The 20,466-nt window shown below is 47.1% G+C and overlaps 1 protein-coding gene across 1 annotated transcript in view; it reads left to right on the top strand.

The window, feature by feature from the left end:
• Positions 1-20,466, top strand: part of LOC128697096 (Ig-like and fibronectin type-III domain-containing protein 2) — a 466,169-nt gene that overhangs the window by 256,715 nt on the left and 188,988 nt on the right. Inside the window, exon 2 of the mRNA XM_070095088.1 lies at positions 15,402-15,470. The gene's annotated coding sequence lies outside the window, so the exon portion shown is untranslated. The remainder of the gene's footprint in view (positions 1-15,401; positions 15,471-20,466) is intronic.

The following is a 20,466-nucleotide window of genomic DNA, read 5'->3' as shown; positions in this document are numbered from 1 at the left end:
CTCTACTACTACCACTGCTTCTACGTTACACAACTACCTCCTGGTCACAGACCGGGCCACGGGGGCGTTGACCCCCGGAACTCTCTCTCCAGGTAAACTCTCGTTCTACTACTACTCCCGGCCTCGTTCTCTATCTCGTATTCTGGCTCCCTCTCCTTCGCTCTTGTGTGTGACGTGTTAATAGTCTAAGTCGGACCGGAACGTCGTTATAAGTATCTTTCTCCTGTGTACAGGTTATTTCTGTATTGTTCTAGTCACGGTATTGTGACTATTCTTTAAAAACTAGTATTCATGATAGTACAACTAGTCATGATAGACAGGACTAGTAGTCATGATACACACACACACACACACACACACACACACACACACACACACACACACACACACATGTACTGGAGGCAGGATCCATACATAGCTTTAAGAAGAGGTATGATAAAGCTCATGGAGCAGGGAGAGATTGGACCTAAGTAGCGGCCAGCGAAGAGGCGGGGCCAGTAGCTGTGAATCGACCCCTGCAACTACAAATAGGTGAGGGCACACACATGCACACATCATTCTCCATTACCTTTCTCACCACATTTCCACACTTGCGATGTTTCGCACGTCTGGTTGTATCATTGCCCATAATCCACAATAAACATTAGGAGATATTGGAAAGCGATCAAAGGGGAAATTGTTGTAATGGTTGTTAAAGTGGTTGTGGTGGTGGTGGTTTAGTTGTAGTTGTTGTTGTATTGCTTGTGGTTGTATTGGGTATAGTGGTGGTTGCAGTGGTGGTGATTGTAGTAGTTGTTGTAATGGTTGTAGTGATGGTTGTTGTATTGGTGGTCGTTATACTGGTGGTTGTTGTAGAGGTGTAGCGGTGGGTAGTACCTCCCTGGATGGTAGGACCACCCTCCTGGTAGTATAGGAAGTCCTCACTTAACGTTGTCGATAAATTCTTGAAAACTGCGACTTTAAGTGAATCAACGTACAACGAAACCAATTTTAGCATAGGCTAATTGATATACACAAGAGTTAAGTTGCTAGGGCCAGGGAGACCTGAGGGGCAGAGCTGAGAGGGAGACCTGAGAGGCAGAGCTGAGAGGGAGACCTGAGGGGCAGAGCTGAGAGGGAGACCTGAGGGGCAGAGCTGAGAGGGAGACCTGAGGGGCAGAGCTGAGAGGGAGACCTGAGAGGCAGAGCTGAGAGGGAGACCTGAGGGGCAGAGCTGAGAGGGAGACCTGAGGGGCAGAGCTGAGAGGGAGACCTGAGGGGCAGAGCTGAGAGGGAGACCTGAGGGGCAGAGCTGAGAGGGAGACCTGAGGGGCAGAGCTGAGAGGGAGACCTGAGAGGCAGAGCTGAGAGGGAGACCTGAGGGGCAGAACTGAGAGGGAGACCTGAGGGGCAGAGCTGAGAGGGAGACCTGAGGGGCAGAGCTGAGAGGGAGACCTGAGGGGCAGAGCTGAGAGGGAGACCTGAGGGGCAGAGCTGAGAGGGAGACCTGAGGGGCAGAGCTGAGAGGGAGACCTGAGGGGCTGCAGACTCCATAATTATGGAATATGTCGTTCTAGGAATCTATAAAATCCCATATTTACTCTATTATTGACATTTTTATTATATTAGGCATCAAATGTTTTTTTCAGAATTATATAAGAAACACGCTACATATCATAAAAACCGAAGACAAACAGCCATAAGGGAGGAAATTGACATAAGGAAACAGGGAGAGTTACGCCGATGATGTTTCTCCATCCAGATTTTCCATTCCTGGCCGGGAATTAATTTCTTTTTCTCATTTACGTTTAAGGAAACGACGTTAAGTGAGGACTTCCTGTACCTTCCTGGATGATGGTAGCTCCCTGGATGGTAGTACCTCCCTGGATGGTAGTACCTCCCTGGATGGCAGTACCACCCTGGATGGCAGTACCACCCTGGATGGCAGTACCACCCTGGATGGCAGTACCACCCTAGATGGTAGTACCACCCTGGATGGCAGTACCACCCTGGATGGTAGTACCACCCTGGATGGTAGTGCCACCCTGGATAGTAGTACCACCCTGGATGGCAGTACCACCCTGGATGGTAGTACCACCCTGGATGGTAGTACCACCCTGGATAGTAGTACCACCCTGGATGGTAGTACCACCCTGGATGGTAGTGCCACCCTGGATAGTAGTACCACCCTGGATGGCAGTACCACCCTGGATGGCAGTACCACCCTTGATGGTAGTACCTCCCTGGATGGTAGTACCACCCTGGATGGCAGTACCACCCTGGATGGCAGTACCACCCTAGATGATAGTACCACCCTGGATGGTAGTACCTCCCTGGATGGTAGTACCACCCTGGATGGCAGTACCACCCTGGATGGTAGTACCTCCCTGGATGGTTGACTTTCAACTTACTACCAGAGTGCAAAACATTTAGCTACCTTACTAAGCTTTCAGTCTGTTGTACCACCAACTAAGCTGACAAGCTTTGATTCAGCTTATGCAAACATTTATACTTCCATTGTAGCTGAACTTTGATGGTCGCTGAGTCTCTCTCTCTCTCTCTCTCTCTCTCTCTCTCTCTCTCTCTCTGCCAGTAGTATTCTTTCTGCAACCTCATGAAGAGCAACTGTCAGCAGCCTCATCACCAGCAGCTATCAGTCCCTCATCACCAGCAACTGTCAGCCCCTCATCACCAGCAGCTATCAGCCCCTCATCACCAGCAACTGTCAGCAACCTCATCACAAAAACCATCAAGTCGTCAGACTGAATTCCGCTGAAGTATTAACCGCCCTGATGCCTCCTGATTATCCTCATTATCCACTCTGAGGATAATTTTCTCGTAGGTGAGTGATGAACCGTAAACCTTCTGGAAACTTTTATAATCCGTCTGAGCGTTTAACATGAGCTTTGGTCTATATAAGCTGGACATTATTGGCCATTATGCTCATCTAGTCAGATTAAAATGCCTCCTAACACCTGCTGTGTCACTGTTCACTAGCAGTAAGTAGGTACCTGGGTGTTAGTCACCTTACACCTGCTGTGTCACTGTTCACCTAGCAGTAAGTATGTACCTGGGTGTTAGGCGAGTGTGTGTGTACTAGCTTAATTGTACTTGCCTAATCGTGGTTTCAATGGTCGAGTCTCAGCTCTTGGCCCTGCCTTTCTGCTGGTCACTACTGGTTTTATTCCTGCCTGCATGAACCCTGTCCTGCCTATTCTTAAAGCTGTGTATTGATTCCACCTCTGCTGCTTAGCTGTCATGTTCTTCCTGGCCTCTAAGGCTAAAGAAGTATTTCCTAACATCTCTATAGTCCATCTGTGATCTTGTATACCTGAGACTTGCCTCGCGAGCACACTGGCCCTGTCCACCCTGTGAAATCTCGGTATTTTGTTCACTGGTTCTTCTCTCCTCTAGTATGGTCAGGTTTAGTTTCTCTAGTTCCCAAAGTTACCCTTAGTTCCTCATAGTTTATACCCTTCAGCTCGGGGACTGGTTTTATTGCAAACCTTTGCACTTTTTTTCCATCTTTACATGCTCTACCAGATGTGGGTTCCACACTGGTGCTACATACTCCAAGAGGGACCTGACATATGTCGTTTATAAGGCTGTGAATGACTCCTTGTTGATGTTCCAGTAAGCTGTCAGCAAATTGGGCAATGTTGTGTTTCCTGCAGTGGTTATTTAGCTTTGTGATATGCTTGGGATTGTGCTCACCCCGAGGTCCTCTTTCAAGAAGGTTTGCAGCCTTTATCCTCCGAGCCTGTACACTGTTTCCAGCAATCATTGCCCTTCTCCATTTTTCACAACTTTCATTTTCAGAGGTTAAATTCTCATAGCCACTTAACAGATCAACCCTGAAACTTGTCCAGATCCACTTGTAATCTTTCCCGGTCTGCACCTGTTTGAATTATCGACATTAGTGTCACATCTACAAACAGAGACACCTATGAGTCCATTTCGTGTCATGTCGTTGATATACACAAGAAACAGTATTGGTCAAGAAACAGTATTGTAGAACCCCACTTGACACACTCGGCCATCCCAGAACCTCCTGGACAGTAACACGTTGTTTGCTTCCTATTAGGTATTTCTTGATCTACTGTAATGCTATCTCTGTTATGCCTGCGTCCTCCTCTAGTTTTTATGACAGTCTTGTACTAGTCTCTTGTGTGGTACTCTAATGAACGCCTATTTAAAGTCCTGAAATGTACAGTCCACCCATCCCTCTCTCCTGCCTAACTTTCGTTACTTTCTCAAATAACTCAAAGACATTTGTGAGACAAGATTTACCATCGCTAAAACTGTATCGACTGTTGATTAAGAATCCACTCCATTGTAAGTTACCCACTACTCTTCTCCTGATAATCTCCATAACTTTACATACTATGCATGTCATGTCTGTAGTTTAATGCCATCTGTCTGTCCACTTTTTTTAAATATTTGGACTACATTCACTGTTCTAGAGATATCAGGCAGCTGTGCTCCTTCGATTGGCTTGTTTAAGATCGCTGCTAGTGGTTCACACAGTTTCTCAGCTGCCTCTCTCAGAACCCAGGGAGAGATGTTTCGTGCCATTGCCTTCAAGGCTTTCTCAGCAGCTTCTTTGCTTTTACACCTCATTGTGTGTATTGTGTCTAGTACTCGCTGGTGCACTATCTCTTTTTGACTCAGAGGTAGTACCCCAGTTTTCCCTGCCTAAATCTTTCATTCGCCTCCTCACAGACTTCTTCATCATTCCTCCTTCCTTCCTCTGTCTTATTGCCTCGTCATTCACTGTTTTCTTCCTCCTGATGTAGCTTTCAGTGCTGTATCATTTTCAAATTAATCTTCTTACTCTCGTTTTTTCGTTTCCCTGTTATCTGTTTGAACCATGGGTTCACTCTGAACCTCTGGGTGAACCGTGGGTTCACTCTCATGTTGTGCATCATCTGTCAGAGAATTTCTCCTCTGTCTCCTGCTACTTTCTATCTGCATTCTCCATCATTCTCTTTCTTCTTGTTTCCCATTTCCCATGGCACTCCACTTAGTAATTGCTTCATTCCATCACCCTGTTTGCTTCCACAGGGTGATAGAACCTGGGTTCTGCCTTACTGTTAGCACTGAAGGGGCCTCTCATGTCCTCTACACCAGTCACTATGAGCAACCACAGGGTCCAGCCTCACTGGTCCCTCACCTACTCTCTCACTGGTTGTCTCTCTAACATGCTGCCTCAGAACGTTTTTAATGGCCATCACCAATTTGGTATTTCTTATATCTTGTCCAATGTGTGGGTTTAGACTTACCCTCACCCCCCACCCCAGTCTTTTTCCTTGCGGTCTAAGTCTTTCATGGTGAGTAGTTTGGTTTTGCCCGTGTGGGTTGTGCTGCCTGCCTCTACTACCGTGTCTGCAATGGCCTTAGTTACCTATTTGTACTCACTGACTTGTGGTTGTGGAGTCGAGTCACAGCTTGTGTGTGCTCACCTCACCTAGTTGTACTCACCTACTTGTGGTTGCAGGGGTTGATTCACAGCTCCTGGCCCCGCCTCTTCACTGGTCGCTAATAGGTCACTCTCTCCCTACTCCATGAGCTTTATCATACCTTTTCTTAAAGCTATGTATGGATCCTGCCTCCACTACTTCACTTCCCAGATTGTTCCACTTCCTAACAACTCTGTGACTGAAGAAATACTTCCTAACATCCCTGTTATTCATCTGAGTCTTCAGCTTCCAATTGTGTCCCCTTGTTGTTGTATCCTAATTCTGGAACATCTTTTCTCTGTCGACCTTGTCAATTCCTCTCAGTATTTTATATGTCGTTATCATATCCCCCCTATCTCTCCTGTCCTCCAGTGTCATCAGGTCGATTTCCCTTAACCTCTCCTCGTAGGACATATCCCTTAGCTCCGGGACTAGTCTTGTTGCAAACCTTAACACTTTCTCTAATTTCCTTACGTGCTTGGCTAGGTGTGGCAGCGCTGTAAAGCCCTTGTGGCTTAGCGCTTCTTTTTGATTATAATAATAATTGGCTAGGTGTGGGTTCCAAACTGGTGCCGCATACTCCAATATGGGCCTAACATACACGGTGTACAGGGTCCTGAATGATTCCTTATTAAGATGTCGGAATGCTGTTCTGAGGTTTGCTAGGCGCCCATATGCTGCAGCAGTTATTTGGTTGATGTGCGCTTCAGGAGATGTGCCTGGTGTTATACTCACCCCAAGATCTTTTTCCTTGAGTGAAGTTTGTAGTCTCTGGCCCCCTAGACTGTACTCCCTCTGCGGTCTTCTTTATGTGTGTGTGTGTGTGTGTGTGTGTGTGTGTGTATGTGAGCGTGTGTCCGTGTTGCCGCACATCTCGTCCACTTGCTACGTTTTCTGAAGGTCTAAGACCTTTTGGTCTTTTGAAAATAAATTGTGGAGAGCGCTTAACCCGAAGGTCTCTCCCAGTCTCTCCATTATCTCTCCTTCCTGTGTGCACAAAGCTGCTGTGAAGTGCACTGTGTAACACTTAAGATGCTCACCACCATCAAGGGTGGAGGAGGAAGTGGTGGTGGAGATGGTGGTGGAGGAGGTGGTGGTGGCGGTGAAGGAGGTGGAGGTGGTGATGGTGGTGGAGGAGGTGGTGGAGGTGGAGGAGGTGGTGGAGGTGGAGGAGGTGGTGGAGGAGGAGGAGGTGATGGTGGTGGAGAAGGAAGTGGAGAAGGAGGTGGTGCAGGGGGTGGAGGACGGGGTGGTGGAGGAGGTGGAGCAGGGGGTGGAGGAGGGGGTGGTGGAGGAGGTGGAGCAGGGGGTGGAGGACGGGGTGGTGGTTGGGTTGGTGCTGGGTGTGGGGGACGGGGTGGTGGAGGAGGTGGTGCAGGGGGTGGAGGACGGGGTGGTGGAGGAGGTGGTGCAGGGGGTGGAGGACGGGGTGGTGGAGGAGGTGGTGCAGGGGGTGGAGGACGGGGTGGTGGAGGAGGTGGTGCAGGGGGTGGAGGACGGGGTGGTGGAGGAGGTGGTGCAGGGGGTGGTGGAGGAGGTGGTGCAGGGGGTGGAGGACGGGGTGGTGGAGGAGGTGGTGCAGGGGGTGGAGGACGGGGTGGTGGAGGAGGTGGTGCAGGGGGTGGAGGACGGGGTGGTGGAGGAGGTGGTGCAGGGGGTGGAGGAGGGGGTGGTGGAGGAGGTGGTGCAGGGGGTGGAGGACGGGGTGGTGGAGGAGGTGGTGCAGGGGGTGGAGGACGGGGTGGTGGAGGAGGTGGTGCAGGGGGTGGAGGACGGGGTGGTGGAGGAGGTGGTGCAGGGGGTGGAGGACGGGGTGGTGGAGGAGGTGGTGCAGGGGGTGGAGGACGGGGTGGTGGAGGAGGTGGTGCAGGGGGTGGAGGACGGGGTGGAGGAGGTGGTGCAGGGGGTGGAGGACGGGGTGGTGGAGGAGGTGGTGCAGGGGGTGGAGGACGGGGTGGTGGAGGAGGTGGTGCAGGGGGTGGAGGACGGGGTGGTGGAGGAGGTGGTGCAGGGGGTGGAGGACGGGGTGGTGGAGGAGGAGGTGGTGCAGGGGGTGGAGGACGGGGTGGTGGAGGAGGTGGTGCAGGGGGTGGAGGAGGGGGTGGTGGAGGAGGTGGTGCAGGGGGTGGAGGAGGGGGTGGTGGAGGAGGTGGTGCAGGGGGTGGAGGACGGGGTGGTGGAGGAGGTGGTGCAGGGGGTGGAGGACGGGGTGGTGGAGGAGGTGGTGCAGGGGGTGGAGGAGGGGGTGGTGGAGGAGGTGGTGCAGGGGGTGGAGGAGGGGGTGGTGGAGGAGGTGGTGCAGGGGGTGGAGGAGGGGGTGGTGGAGGAGGTGGTGCAGGGGGTGGAGGACGGGGTGGTGGAGGAGGTGGTGCAGGGGGTGGAGGAGGGGGTGGTGGAGGAGGTGGTGCAGGGGGTGGAGGACGGGGTGGTGGAGGAGGTGGTGCAGGGGGTGGAGGACGGGGTGGTGGAGGAGGTGGTGCAGGGGGTGGAGGAGGGGGTGGTGGAGGAGGTGGTGCAGGGGGTGGAGGACGGGGTGGTGGAGGAGGTGGTGCAGGGGGTGGAGGACGGGGTGGTGGAGGAGGTGGTGCAGGGGGTGGAGGAGGGGGTGGTGGAGGAGGTGGTGCAGGGGGTGGAGGACGGGGTGGTGGAGGAGGTGTTGCAGGGGGTGGAGGAGGGGGTGGTGGAGGAGGTGGTGCAGGGGGTGGAGGAGGGGGTGGTGGAGGAGGTGGTGCAGGGGGTGGAGGACGGGGTGGTGGAGGAGGTGGTGCAGGGGGTGGAGGAGGGGGTGGTGGTGGAGGTGGTGCAGGGGGTGGAGGACGGGGTGGTGGAGGAGGTGGTGCAGGGGGTGGAGGACGGGGTGGTGGAGGAGGTGGTGCAGGGGGTGGAGGAGGGGGTGGTGGAGGAGGTGGTGCAGGGGGTGGAGGACGGGGTGGTGGAGGAGGTGGTGCAGGGGGTGGAGGACGGGGTGGTGGAGGAGGTGGTGCAGGGGGTGGAGGAGGGGGTGGTGGAGGAGGTGGTGCAGGGGGTGGAGGACGGGGTGGTGGAGGAGGTGGTGCAGGGGGTGGAGGACGGGGTGGTGGAGGAGGAAAAGAAGAACAATAACAAGTGGAAGAATAAATAATCAGAATTTAAAATGCCTCTCATAAGAGGAATCTGCTTCAAACTTGGATAGTAAAGCAGAAGGCTCTCTCCTCACTCATAACAGTCAACTAACACCCAGGTATCTATCACCAAGGTACCTATCACCCGGTACCTATTTACTGTTAGGTGAACAGTGGCAAAACCAGTAAGTCCTTTTAGGAGACTTGCCCCTACGTCTCGCCCTGTCCAGGATGTGTGTGTGTGTGTGTGTGTGTGTGTGTGTGTGTGTGTGTGTGTGTGTGTGTTTGCGGCAGGTGACTGGTAGGTGGTGGCAGTAGGGGAAGGTACCTCGGGTCGATACCTGGCCAGTTAGGGAGGTTTCCTGCTCCCTGATTCTCCCTTACTTCAGCGTTTAGGGTGCTCCCTACACTGTACTCGCCCATTTATGTTGTCGGGGTCGATGCACCGCTTCCCCATGACGTACTTCACTCTAGGCAAAATGTGCAACAACTGTCAAGGCTGTGGGGTTGACCACCTTCTATCAAGACTGAGGGACTGACCACCTTCCATCAAGACTGAGAGACTGACCACCTTCTATTAATACTGAAGGACTGACTACCTATTAAGACTGAGGCACTGACCACTTTCTATGAAGACTAAGGGACTGACCACCACTTACCAAGATTGAGGGACTGAACACCTATCAAGACTGTGGGACTAAACATCTTCTATCAAACCTCTATGCATCATAACCTCTCTTGAGGCTGTGTACAGTGTCTGCCTCCACCAAGGAGGCAAGAGGAAGGAATTAAGGGAAGGGGAGAGGAAGTTATGTTGAGATTGAAGGAGATGATGACTGAGGGGAAACAGCATCCCATGAACCACACTACCTCCCCTCTTGCTGCCTTCAATACCCCTCGCTATAACCCCGGTATTGTGGGTTCCAACCCCTGTATTGTGGGTTACTTTTGGGTTGTTACAACCCCGGTATTGTGGGTTTCTTTTGGGTTTTACTAACCACGGTATCATGGGTTGTGAATCATTCCAAGCATAGTAATGTGATTTAGGATTTTTTCCAGCTACAATATTGTGGATTAGTTGTGTATTGTTCCAGCCACTTTATTTTGGATTAGATGTGAGGTGGTGTAGGTGGTGGTCAGTTCTTCAGCCTTGATAGGAAGTGGTCAGTCGATCAGACTTGGCAGGAGGTTGTCAGTCCCTCCTTACTAATTAGCCAAGAAGACTCCTCACTAGTTGATCAAGAAGATTCCTAACTCCTCTCCAGATGGTAAACAAGACTGCTAACTCCTCTTCAGATGGTCAATGAAACTGCTAACCTTCTCTAGATAGATAAGACTAACTCCTCAGTAGATGGTCAATAAGACTACTAACTCTTCTTCAGATAGTCAATAAGACTGCTAACTCCTCTTCAAATAGTCAATAAGACTGCTAACTCCTCTCCAGGTATTAACAGGACTGCTAACTACTTTCCAGATGGTCAGGAAGACTCCTAACTAATGTTTATTGGTCCATCACTTTCAAGAGATAAAATTAGATCATATAACAATATTAATATTAAAAATGTTTACTTTTAAAAACTTTTCTTATTAAAACTTTGACTTAGGGATAAATGTTGCTTTTAATATTATGAAAAGTCTGAAGTTAGACTTGTAAGACTTAGCGGCAGGCTTATATTGGTTCACACAGGCGGGGCCAGGAGCTCTGACTCGACCTCTGAGTAGTTATCAGGACGACAGCAAGTAGAGCTATCAGGAAGAATATCAAAATGGTATACAGTACCGACAGGTTGGTAGGTAAGACACATAGGCAACAGTTAGGTAACTTTATTCCGAAATGTTTCGCCTACACAGTAGGCTTCTTCATTCGAATACTGTTCCTACCTACTTTCTGTATTCGATTGAAGACGCCTACTGTGTAGGCGAAACGTTTCGGAATAAAGTTACCTAACTGTTGCCTATGTGTCTTACCTACCAACCAGAGCTATCAGGAAGACAGCAAGTAGAGTTATCAGGAAGATAGTGCAAGTAGAGTTATCAAGAAATCAGTGCAAGTAGAGTTATCAGGAAGATAGTGCAAGTAGAGTTATCAAGAAGTCAGTGCAAGTAGAGTTATCAGGAAGATAGTGCAAGTAGAGTTATCAAGAAGTCAGTGCAAGTAGAGTTATCAGGAAGATAGTGCAAGTAGAGTTATCAAGAAGTCAGTGCAAGTAGAGTTATCAGGAAGATAGTGCAAGTAGAGTTATCAAGAAGTCAGTACAAGTAGAGTTATCAGGAAGATACTTCAAGTAGAGTTGTCAGAAATTTTGTGTGTGTACTCACTTTATATGTGGCTGCAGGGGCCGAATCATAGCTCCTGGCTCAGCCCCATCGCTGGTCGCTACTAGGTCCTTTCTCTCTCCCTACTCCATGAGCTTTATCATACCTCTTCTTAAAGCTGTGTATGGATCCTGCCTCCACTACCTCACTTTCCAGACTATCCCACTTCCTGACAACTCTGTGACTGAAGAAATACTTCCTAACATCCCTGTGATTCACACGAGTCTTCAACTTCCAACTGTGACCCTTTGTTTCTGTGTCCCCTCTCTGGAACATCCTGTCTCTGTCCACCTTGTCAATTCCTCTCAGTATTTTATATATTGTTATCGTGTTATCAGGTGTGTGTGTGTGTACTCACCTAGTTGTACTTACCTAGTAGAGGTTGCAGGGGTCGAGTCCAAGCTCCTGGCCCCGCCTCTTCACTGGTCGCTACTAGGTCACTCCCCCTGTTCCGTGAGTTTTATCATACCTCTGCTTAAAGCTATGTATGGATCCTACCTCCACTACTTCGCTTCCCAAACTATTCCACTTACTGACTACTCTGTGGCTGAAGAAATACTTCCTAACATCCCTGTGATTCATCTGTGTCTTCCGTTTCCAGCTGTATCCCCTTGTTACTGTGTCCAATCTCTGGAACATTCTGTCTCTGTCCACCTTGTCAATTCCTCTCAGTATTTTATATGTCGTTACCATGTCCCCCCTATCTCTCCTGTCCTCTAGTGTCGTCAGGTTGATTTCCCTTAACCTCTCCTCGTAGGGCATGCCCCTTAGCTTTGGGACTAGTCTTGTTGCAAACCTTTGCACTTTCTCTAGTTTCCTTACGTGCTTGGCTAGGTGTGGGTTCCAAACTGGTGCCGCATACTCCAATATGGGCCTAACGTACACGGTGTACAGGGTCCTGAACGATTCCTTATTAAGATGTCGGAATGCTGTTCTAAGGTTTGCTAGGCGCCCATATGCTGCAGCAGTTATTTGGTTGATGTGCGCCTCAGGAGATGTGCCTGGTGTTATACTCACCCCAAGATATTTTTCCTTGAGTGAGGTTTGTAGTCTCCGACCCCCTAGACTGTACTCCGTCTGCGGTCTTCTTTGTCCTTCCCCAGTCTTCATGACTTTGCACTTGGTGGGATTGAACTACAGGAGCCAATTGCTGGACCAGGTCTGCAGCCTGTCCAGATCCCTTTGTAGTTCTGCCTGGTCCTCGTCCTATTGAATTCTTCTCATCAACTTCGTCATCTGCAAACAGGGACACTTCGGAGTCTATTCCTTCCGTCCTGTCATTCACAAATACCATAAACAGCACTGGTCCTAGAACTGACCCCTGTGGGACCCCACTTGTCACAGGCGTCCACTCTGACACCTCGCCACGTGTGTGTGTGTGTGTGTGTGTGTGTGTGTGTGTGTGTGTGTGTGCGTGCGTGTGCACGTGCGTGCGTGTGTGCGCGCGTGTGTGCGTGCGTGCGTGTGCGTGCGTGCGTATGTACTCACCTAATTGTGGTTGCAGGGGTCGAGACTCAGCTCCTGGCCCCGCCTCTTCACTGATCGCTACTAGGTCCTCTCCCTCTCTGCTTCCTGAGCTTTGTCATACCTATTCTTAAAACTATGTATGGTTCTTGCCTCCACTACTTCACTTGCTAGGCTATTCCACTTCCTGACGACTCTATGACTGAAGAAATACTTCCTAACGTCCCTGTGACTCGTCTGAGTCTTCAGCTTCCAGTTGTGGACCCCTTGTTCCTGTGTCCCCTCTCTGGAACATCCTATCTCTGTCCACCTTGTCTATTCCCCGCAGTATCGTGTATGTCGTTATCATGCCTCCCCTGACCCTTCTGTCTTCCAGTGTCGTCAGTCCAATTTCCCTCAACGTTTGTGTGTGTGTGTTAATTACCATTTTGTCCTAGGCACATGTCGATTAGACACTAGGCCTGTTGTATATGAGTACGTGTGTGTGTGTGTGTGTGTGTGTGTGTGTGTGTGTGTGTGTGAAGGGTATTTGCTACAATCATTGGAAGGATTAGGTAGGATCACTGGGATGTAGGATTCGATCCTTCCTGGGATGACCATGTGGGTTTTAATCCTTGACTTTGTTTTGGGATATAGATATCTCTCTGTGTACATGCACTGGGAGGTATCTCAGTGTATATACACTGGAGGTATCTCAGTGTATATACACTGGAGGTATCTCAGTGTATATACACTGGAGGTATCTCAGTGTATATACACTGAAGGTATCTCAGTGTATATACACTGGGAGGTATCTCAGTGTATATACACTGGGAGGTATCTCAGTGTATATACACTGGAGGTATCTCAGTGTATATACACTGGAGGTATCTCAGTGTATATACACTGGAGGTATCTCAATGTATATACACTGGGAGGTATCTCAGTGTATATACACTGGGAGGTATCTCAGTGTATATACACTGGAGGTATCTCAGTGTATATACACTGGAGGTATCTCAGTGTATATACACTGGAGGTATCTCAGTGTATATACACTGGAGGTATCTCAGTGTATATACACTGGAGGTATCTCAGTGTATATACACTGAAGGTATCTCAGTGTATATACACTGGAGGTATCTCAGTGTATATACACTGGAGGTATCTCAGTGTATATACACTGAAGGTATCTCAGTGTATATACACTGGGAGGTATCTCAGTGTATATACACTGGGAGGTATCTCAGTGTATATACACTGGAGGTATCTCAGTGTATATACACTGGAGGTATCTCAGTGTATATACACTGGAGGTATCTCAGTGTATATACACTGGAGGTATCTCAGTGTATATACACTGGAGGTATCTCAGTGTATATACACTGGAGGTATCTCAGTGTATATACACTGGAGGTATCTCAGTGTATATACACTGGAGGTATCTCAGTGTATATACACTGAAGGTATCTCAGTGTATATACACTGGGAGGTATATTGCATGTGTTACTGATGTTAATAACACTTATATTGCAGGTGTTGCTGATGTTAATAACACTCTTATATTGCAGGTGTTGCTAATGTTAATAACGCTTATATTGCAGGTGTTGCTGATGTTAACACTGTTATATTGCAGATGTTGCTGATGTTAATAACATTGTTATATTGCAGGTGTTGTGATGTTAATAACACTGTTATATTGCAGGTGTTGTGATGTTAATAACACTGTTATATTGCAGGTGTTGTGATGTTAATAACATTGTTATATTGCAGGTGTTGTGATGTTAATAACACTGTTATATTGCAGGTGTTGTGATGTTAATAACACTGTTATATTGCAGGTGTTGCTGATGTTAATAACACTGTTATATTGCAGGTGTTGTGATGTTAATAACACTGTTATATTGCAGGTGTTGTGATGTTAATAACACTGTTATATTGCAGGTGTTGTGATGTTAATAACATTGTTATATTGCAGGTGTTGTGATGTTAATAACACTGTTATATTGCAGGTGTTGTGGTGTTAATAACACTGTTATATTGCAGGTGTTGTGATGTTAATAACATTGTTATATTGCAGGTGTTGTGATGTTAATAACATTGTTATATTGCAGGTGTTGTGATGTTAATAACACTGTTATATTGCAGGTGTTGTGGTGTTAATAACACTGTTATATTGCAGGTGTTGTGATGTTAATAACATTGTTATATTGCAGGTGTTGTGATGTTAATAACATTGTTATATTGCAGGTGTTGTGATGTTAATAACACTGTTATATTGCAGGTGTTGTGGTGTTAATAACACTGTTATATTGCAGGTGTTGCTGATGTTAATAACACTGTTATATTGCAGGTGTTGTGATGTTAATAACACTGTTATATTGCAGGTGTTGTGATGTTAATAACACTGTTATATTGCAGGTGTTGTGATGTTAATAACATTGTTATATTGCAGGTGTTGTGATGTTAATAACACTGTTATATTGCAGGTGTTGTGGTGTTAATAACACTGTTATATTGCAGGTGTTGTGATGTTAATAACACTGTTATATTGCAGGTGTTGTGATGTTAATAACACTGTTATATTGCAGATGTTGCTGATGTTAATAACATTGTTATATTGCAGGTGTTGTGATGTTAATAACACTGTTATATTGCAGGTGTTGTGATGTTAATAACACTGTTATATTGCAGGTGTTGCTGATGTTAATAACATTGTTATATTGCAGGTGTTGTGATGTTAATAACATTGTTATATTGCAGGTGTTGTGATGTTAATAACATTGTTATATTGCAGGTGTTGTGATGTTAATAACACTGTTATATTGCAGGTGTTGTGATGTTAATAACACTGTTATATTGCAGGTGTTGTGATGTTAATAACATTGTTATATTGCAGGTGTTGTGATGTTAATAACACTGTTATATTGCAGGTGTTGTGATGTTAATAACACTGTTATATTGCAGGTGTTGTGATGTTAATAACACTGTTATATTGCAGGTGTTGTGATGTTAATAACATTGTTATATTGCAGGTGTTGTGATGTTAATAACACTGTTATATTGCAGGTGTTGTGGTGTTAATAACACTGTTATATTGCAGGTGTTGCTGGCTACATGACGTATTAGGAAGGTGTTGACTACAGTCATCACTACTTACACCTCTAAATAGGTGAGTTCCCCCCCCCCCCAGCACTCTCTCTTAGCACTGGTGTACAGGCAGAGAAACAGAGAGAGAGAGATAGAGAGATAGAGAGAGAGAGAGATAGAGAGAGAGAGAGAGAGAGAGAGAGAGAGAGAGAGAGAGAGAGAGAGAGAGAGAGAGAGAGAGAGAGAGAGAGAGAGAGAAAGGTGCAATTAAAGAGTAGGAACTTGAAAACGCAGTTCAATAATTAACTCAGGAATTAGACATCTTAACTGGCAAGTCTTAAGGAGATGGAAAGAGAGAGATAGAGAAAGAGATGAACCAGAGAGAGAGAGAGAGAGAGACAAGGAAATGTTTAAGTTCATAAGATAAAGGATCTTGGGTAACGTTTGTAGTCTCAGCAGGTTAAGGAAGAAGGTAGAAATGATAAATAATTCAGAAATTAAGGAACACCTCGATGAGAGGAGGAAACAGAATGTACGAAGGTGGAAGAACGGGAAGGAAAGACACAGAACTCTCAGTGTTTGGCGTAAATGAAGAAAGAAAACCCAAGGAAAATAGGTCAAAGGTAGAAAGAGGAGCAAAAAACTGATGAAAGAAATATGTAGAGAAGAACTGAAGTTAGTACCTGACCAACCAGGCTGTGGTTCGTACGTCAGTTTGCATGCGGCCAGCAATAACAGCCTGGCAATATAAACACAAATGCAGTATAATGTGATCCTTTATTGACTACGTTTCGCCCACACAGTGGGCTTTTTCAAGTCACAAACAGAACTACCTGGGGTGGAAGGAACGCGAGTATTTATAGTCCGGCTGAGGTCAGGTGAAGAATGCTGCATCTGATGATGTACCGAGTTGGGTTGTAGAGTCTAAAAACTTGGGTAGCTTGGAAAGGAGACTGGACAAGTTTGTGAGCAGACCTTCTACAGTGTTCTTATGTGGGATAGCGATGAAGAAGTTTCTTGGCAAGTGGTTCAGCTATGTTATAAAAGCCACTATTCTGGTTGAAGTTGTCGGATATAGAAATAAGTGATGATTCCAGGATTCTTCGGTATTGAGTGTTGTCTTCTGTGGCGATAAGTCTTGAGTTTCTGTAGTTTATCAAGTGGTTGTGTGAATTACGGTGTTGTACGCAGGCATTCCTTGTGTCGTCAGACCTGCTTGCGTATTGGTGTTCTGAAATACGTGTATTTCAGAACACGTATTTCAGAACACCAATACGCAAGCAGGTCTGACGACACAAGGAATGCCTGCGTACAACACCGTAATTCACACAACCACTTGATAAACTACAGAAACTCAAGACTTATCGCCACAGAAGACAACACTCAATACCGAAGAATCCTGGAATCATCACTTATTTCTATATCCTACAACTTCAACCAGAATAGTGGCTTTTATAACATAGCTGAACCACTTGCCAAGAAACTTCTTCATCGCTATCCCACATAAGAACACTGTAGAAGGTCTGCTCACAAACTTGTCCAGTCTCCTTTCCAAGCTACCCAAGTTTTTAGACTCTACAACCCAACTCGGTACATCATCAGATGCAGCATTCTTCACCTGACCTCAGCCGGACTATAAATACTCGCGTTCCTTCCACCCCAGGTAGTTCTGTTTGTGACTTGAAAAAGCCCACTGTGTGGGCGAAACGTAGTCAATAAAGGATCACATTATACTGCATTTGTGTTTATATTGCCATTGTGTCGGTATTTTATACCATTTATTTCCAATAACAGCCTGGTTGATCAGACCCTGATCCACCATTAGGCCTGGTCTCAGACCGGGGGTGTTGACCCCCAAAATCCTCTCCAGGTAAACTCCAGGTTATTACAAATTTTGTTTAATTGGCCAGAAATAATTCTGTAATAAGAAGGAAATTAAGGAGAGAGGACAAGAGGAATAAAAGGAAGAGAGATGCATGAAACAAGAATGAAGCAGGAAAGGAATGGAACAGAGAAGAGACCACCTGTAACAGCAGAATTATTATTATTAGTAGTAGTAGTATAAAGACAAGTGCCAAACCTGTATGGGTCATACAGACTATACGGAGAAGTCCAGGAAATACCAAAATGCCCCGTACCTCAAAGAGTAACGAAACATTAATGGAAAGTAGAATGGGTGTGGTACTGAAGACTAGAGTTAACAAGTGTGAAGCCTCGAGAGAAAGAATAGCGGAGGATAACTCTGATGTAGCAGCTCTAACAGAGACTTAACTAAGGAATAATATTGATAAAATATTCCCATATGGCTACCAAACAGAAAGAAATGGACAAAAGAGAAAAACAACGAAGGGTAGCACAGAAAGTCAGAAGCTACTGAATCTTCGAGGCACCAGGAGCTGTAATGTCTGGAGAGACAATCCACCACCAAACAACAGGAGATCCGAGAGGACTGTGATCAGAATAGCAGGCAATGGTTCATTTAATGGAAACAGTGGCTGGGAAAACAAGAAGAAATAAAACTTAAATGTTAATCCTACGAGATTTCACCCACAAGGTGACTTGTAGGACAGGGACCGCCATGGTGGACCAGGAACATGGTGACTTGTAGGAGAGGGACCGCCATGGTGGACCAGGAACATGGTGACTTGTAGGACAGGGACCGCCATGGTGGACCAGGAACATGGTGACTTGTAGGACAGGGACCACCATGGTGGACCAGGAACATGGTGACTTGTAGGACAGGGACCGCCATGGTGGACCAGGAACATGGTGACTTGTAGGACAGGGACCGCCATGGTGGACCAGGAACATGGTGACTTGTAGTACAGGGACCGCCATGGTGGACCAGGAACATGGTGACTTGTAGGACAGGGACCGCCATGGTGGACCAGGAACATGGTAACTTGTAGGACAGGGACCGCCATGGTGGACCAGGAACATGGTGACTTGTAGGACAGGGACCGCCATGGTGGACCAGGAACATGGTGACTTGTAGTACAGGGACCGCCATGGTGGACCAGGAACATGGTGACTTGTAGGACAGGGACCGCCATGGTGGACCAGGAACATGGTAACTTGTAGGACAGGGACCGCCATGGTGGACCAGGAACATGGTGACTTGTAGTACAGGGACCGCCATGGTGGACCAGGAACATGGTGACTTGTAGGACAGGGACCGCCATGGTGGACCAGGAACATGGTGACTTGTAGGACAGGGACCGCCATGGTGGACCAGGAACATGGTGACTGGTAGGACAGGGACCACCGTGGTGGACCAGGAACATGGTGACTGGTAGGACAGAGACCACCGTGGTGGACCAGGAACATGGTGACTGGTAGGACAGGGACCACCGTGGTGGACCAGGAACATGGTGACTGGTAGGACAGGGACCACCGTGGTGGACCAGGAACAAGGTAACTGGTAGAACAGGGACAACCATGATGGACCAGGAACAAGGTAACTGGTAGAACAGGGACAACCATGATGGACCAGGAACAAGGTAACTGGTAGAACAGGGACCACCATGATGGACCAGGAACAAGGTAACTGGTAGAACAGGGACCACCATGATGGACCAGGAACATGGTAACTGGTAGGATAGGGACCACCGTGGTGGAGCAGGAACATGGTAACTGGTAGGACAGGGACCACCGTGGTGGAGCAGGAACATGGTAACTGGTAGGACAGGGACCACCATGGTGGACCAGGAACATGGAGAATGAAACTTATGGACACAGTAATAAAGAACTTCCTGAGAGAAAACATGTTAAGGATACAACAAGAGTGAGGGGAGGAGATGAACCAGCGAGACTTGATCTGGTTTTCTCACAAAATGAATGAGACATGGAAGACATTAATTATAGGAAATCACAAGAAGTCAACAATCATGTGGTGCTAAGTTTTGAGTGCTAGATGGAAATAGGAATAAGGAAAAAATAGAGGAAGAGAGTTGCAGGAAATGGAACTTCAAAAGAAGGGACTACGACGGAACGAGAAAGTTGAGTAAAGTGCTGTGAACGTGAACTGGAAGAGGAAATTGTTCAAGAAAGATGATGGTGATAAGAGTGAGTGTGCTAAGAAGCGAGAGAAAATTCATATTAAAGATAAAGGAAGGAAAGAAAGAAAATGAATCCAGGGTTCAGTCAAGAATGCAGAGGTGAAGGGGAGGAGCAAGAAGACTTGGAAGTAAGAGAGAGGAAATCACACTGCAGTAAACAGAGAAAGCAGCAGAAGAGCAACTAACAGTACACAAGAATAAGAAGAGACTCGAAAAGACAGAAAATTGTAAAACATGAGAGACCAAAACTGAACCAAAGTTACTACACAGCTACAAAGAAAACTGCGAAGGAGCAATTGATAAAGTTGAAGAAGGAAGGAAGGAAGGAAGGAAGGGAGGGAGGGAGGGAGGGAGGGAGGGAGGGAGGGAGGGAAGGACTCTAATGGTGAATAATAGAGAAGAATGAGAAGAACTTAGCAAAAGACTCAAAGAATTCTTTACAGAAAAGTGTAGAGCTACCAGAAGGAACTGTAGTTAGATCAAACCGAGAGGCGCTGGAGAGTATCAACAAAAGTGAGGGAACTTTCAGGTGAGCTAGATGTAACATAAGCAATGGCAGCTGATAAAGTGACACACACCTGTGCAACCCAGTAACAAAGGTAAACAACCAATCTCTCCCAGGTGCAAGTAGGTTCACCAGGATGGGTCCTGGACAGGATTTTCTCCATGCAGCAACCCGGCAAACCAATCTTTCCCCGTCAGGGCAAGTGCCAGAAAAATGGACAGAAACAGCTGTGGTCCCCAAATATAAAAAAAGTGACAGAAAAGAGGCACTGAAATACAGACCAACATCTCTAATATACATTCCACCAAAAGTTCTGGAGAAGACAGTATGGAAAATGATTTTTAGGACACTTGAAGAGAAGATTCTTTATGGAAAACCAGGATTGATTTAAGGACTGATAATCCAGTCTTAAGAATTTATTGGAATTTTTGATAGACACAGAGTTGAAACCAAAAAGACAGGGCTGGGTACATTGCAAAATGCAATGTACCCAGTGACTGATACCACAGAATTGA

Source organism: Cherax quadricarinatus, chromosome 49 (assembly GCF_038502225.1).
Source record: "Cherax quadricarinatus isolate ZL_2023a chromosome 49, ASM3850222v1, whole genome shotgun sequence".
Classification (NCBI taxonomy): Eukaryota; Metazoa; Arthropoda; class Malacostraca; order Decapoda; family Parastacidae; genus Cherax; species Cherax quadricarinatus.
This window is presented reverse-complemented; position numbering and strand designations above follow the sequence as displayed.